Here is a 3,869-nt window from a genome sequence, read left to right as displayed (position 1 = left end):
CCAGGCCCTCCTGTCTTCCGCCGTCCTCTGAAGTTTGCTCAATTTCATGTTCGTTGCATCTTTGACACTGTCTAACCATCTCATCCTTTGCCGTCCCCATCTTCTTTGACCTTCAATCTTTCCCAGCATCAGGGTCTTCTCCAGGGAGTGCTCCCTTCTCATTTGGTGGCCAAAGTATATGAGCTTCAGTTTCATTATCTGGCCTTCCAGGGAACACCCATTATTATTTGTTACCAGGCTTGTATAATCATAATCAATATATCTAATTCTCAGTATGGCCAAATCGTTGGATACTTAAGTCCAGACATTGGAGCCACAAATAGATTTTTCTACAAACCTAAGAAAAATCCCATGTTTGCAGAAAGATGGGATATAAATACAGCAAACAAACAAACAAACAAATAAATAAAGGGAATCTTTATGTCAGAGGCAGTAAACCTCTGAATCCAGTACCAGGAGGTAACATCAGGGGAAGGCCTCAGCCTCTATGTCCTGTTATTGGGCTGCCAGAGGAACTGATTGGCCACTGTGTGAGACAGGATGGTGGACTTGCTGGACCACTGATCTGATCTAGCAGAGCTTTTCTTATGTTTTTATAAAAAATACCTTTACAAATTGAGTTTGAGGTTTTTGTTGCTCATTTTTAAAGATGTCACACCAACATTAAAGTGCCCTTTGCTGTTGTTCATTGAAATCCATGTTTTTGTGTTCTGCAAATGTTCAGTCCTGTCCAACTCAATAATTTGAACGTCTCTCCAGAGAGCCTTAAGCTCTTTAAGGATCTTTAGGTTGTCAGATTTCTTGCATTCTCTCTCTCTCAGAAGCCAGTTTTGCTTTTAAGCTCAAGATTAGTTTGACTGCATCTTCCATGCATTCCACAGTCCAATAAAATGCTGCCTAATTGCTGCCTTTGCAGAGTCCCATGGGTGACAGTATTTGTCTTTAGACCATCACAGTGGAGAATAAACTCTTCTTGGGCTACTGATAAGCCTTTTAAGAGCTGTGTAAAATTAGTTCTCTAGAAAGTAACCTAAAAACATCTTGTGTGGAGGACAATCCCATTCACAGTGCAAGAATGAGCAGACATAAACCGATATAATGAACAATGGGGGAAAAAAAGCTAAATCTCCACTTTTTTTAAGGAATGGGAATACTTCTTCAAACACAGCCATGCTAGATCAGACCAAGATCTTTATCAAGATGTGGCCCCATCAAGACCCATCAAAATTAGTAGGGCTTAATTTGAAAACAATTAGCTTGTTCTTTTTCCCCAATGGCATGATTTAAGCATGACTAATTTTAGTTGCTTTGCATCAATTATGTAGATTTTCAACATATTCTGTCCTTCAGATCAGGCAACAGCATTTAAAATAGTTTATTTATGTATGTTCTGCTTCAGCTCCTCAGACTGAAAGTGGCTTACAAGGCAGCAAGAGCAACAAGATAAAAACAATACGGAGTTAAAAACACAAAGTGAAAAACGGACAAATCTGTCAAAACAGTTTGCCTTCCAGAAACTGCCCTCTGGAATAAAATTGTCCTACATGCCTTCCTTGTTTAGGAAATACCTGGAGATTCTGGGTGGTGCCTGGGGAGTGTGGAGTTTGGGGAAGACAGGGAGCTCAGCAGTGATATGATGGTGCCCCTGGGTCAAAGGTGGGGCTGCACCTCCCACTGGCAAACCCTGATACCCCACTGCTGCTGAGTAGGGTGGTGGGGTAAAATGAAGGGGGGGAAATCACTGTCAGAGTGATGGTGTGATGTCACTACTGGTGTAGCACTGGAAGTGACATCATCAGGTTGTAGCAACACTCTAGAATTCCACTGAAACACTATGGTAAAACCACCTGACTGCAGCCTCAGCATATCAATGCAGGACCTTCATGGCTGCTTCTGGGAGTTTAGATACTGAAATGTAACGTATATGTCATCCGTATATTGGTGACAACCCAATCAGAAGATGCTGATGATCTTGGTCAAAGGTTTAACATACATACTAACGACTATTGAGGATTAAATTGGCCCATGGGGTATCCTGCACATAAAGTCCCAAGTGGATGATTCTGTCAATTACATAAGGGTAAAGGTGAGGTTAGTGCTGAGTGTTTTTTATTTTAATATTTTTTATTTATTATATTTATACCCCACCCATCCTGCGAACAGGCTCTGGGCGGCTAACAAAGCAGCACAATGTACCTGATTGGCATAACCATAAAAATTTAAAACGACATAAAACGCATACTCATTCATATTACATAATTTAAGAGTTAGCAATAAAGTGCTCGCAGTACTAAAGATTAGATGGCGTGCTTTCCAGATCTAAATCCACGTTGTCCGCCCAATCATCATCCCTCAAGCCGATGGGCCTAGCGACACAACTGGGCCAGTCCTAGGATCCGGAAGTTCAATAGGATCATTGATGGTAACAATAGTGGCGGCTCCTATTTAAAGGCCTGGCGGAAGAGCTCCGTTTTACAGGCCCTGCGGAACTGTAATACAATTAATTTGTTAATACCAATTTTTATGTTTTATGGTTAAGAGAATTACATTTATTTATTTAGCAAGTGTATCGCCCACCTCTCCAGAAATGTGGTTGAGGAAGCTCAAAGTAAAAAACGAATACAATTATGAAAAAAACAATTAAAGTATTATCAATAATCAAACAAGCCATAAAAACACAAGCTAGGGGCATAAAAACAGCCTAAAATAACATTCAGCAGCTCAAAAATGATATGCATAACAGTCCTCAGGCTAGAAACAGAATCTGACCAAAGTTCAGAAATTTGTGGTAGGGTAGGAGCTTTCCTGAGTCACTCTTACTCTTTATTGAGACAATCAATTTCATTTCTTCCTTTTCCCTCCCTGCCTTAAACTTTTCCTTGCATTATTGTCTTTTCCAGTGATCCTGGTCTTCTTGTGGTGTAACCAAAGTGTACCTCAGTTTAGCTGCTTTAGGCTTCTAGGAAGAGTTTGTGCTTGATTTGATGTAGAACTAACTTATTGTTTTTTTGGGTTTTTTTGGCAGTCCACACAGTATCTATAAAACTCTCCTCCAGCACCACATTTCAAATGAATCAACTTTCTTCTTGACAGCTTTCTTCACTGTTCAATTTTCACACCCACACATAGTAATGGGGGACACTATGGCATGAATTAACTTGATCTTGGTCGCCAGGGTCACAAGCGAGTGTTTTGTGTGCTGTGTTGACATTTTGAGGTCTCTTGCTCCTGCTTGGATGAAAGGATGAGGGAGGGGTGGTGATGGTGGTTTTGACAGGACAGGGGCATAAAGCTTGCCCAGGATCCAGCTCAGGTTAGAACCGTACTAAAAGAGAGGCAGGAAGGACGGATCGTGCCAGACCGCCTGAGAGCATTCGGGTCTCCCACCAGCAGGGGGAGGAGGAGCGACAGGCTCTCTCAACGCACCCTCCCTCTTCGCCTCCATGGCAACCAATCGCCGCCGCCGCCGCTGCCCCGCGCGCACGCCAACGGGTTGAGGGAGCCGCAGGGTGCGCCCCCTCCCCTCCCTTTCGTCGCGCGGGCGCGCGCCGCCGAAGCACACCGCCCCGTCCACTCATTCGACACTTTATTCATCTCCGACCGATTGTTGAGGGGCGAGGATGCGAACCAAAGCTGTCTAGTTAGGCATCGCGAGCAGTTGCATCGCCTGAGAGACGTTCCTATTGAGGTAAGTCAGGGAATCAGGGAGAAAGGATTTAGTCCTCTATCTCGGTAAGCATGGTGGGAATTGTAGTTTAGCCGGCTATCGTTCTTTTTAGTGGCCAGAAGGAGGCGCGGGCCTGAAAGAACTACAAATCCCAGCGAGCTCTTGTGGGGTATCCTTTTCGTTTTACCCCTCTGCCAGTGTT

The sequence above is a fragment of the Gekko japonicus genome, unplaced genomic scaffold (genome assembly GCF_001447785.1).
Source record: "Gekko japonicus isolate JY-2015 unplaced genomic scaffold, Gekko_japonicus_V1.1 scaffold913, whole genome shotgun sequence".
Lineage (NCBI taxonomy): Eukaryota > Metazoa > Chordata > Lepidosauria > Squamata > Gekkonidae > Gekko > Gekko japonicus.
Note: the sequence above shows the minus strand (reverse complement) of the source record.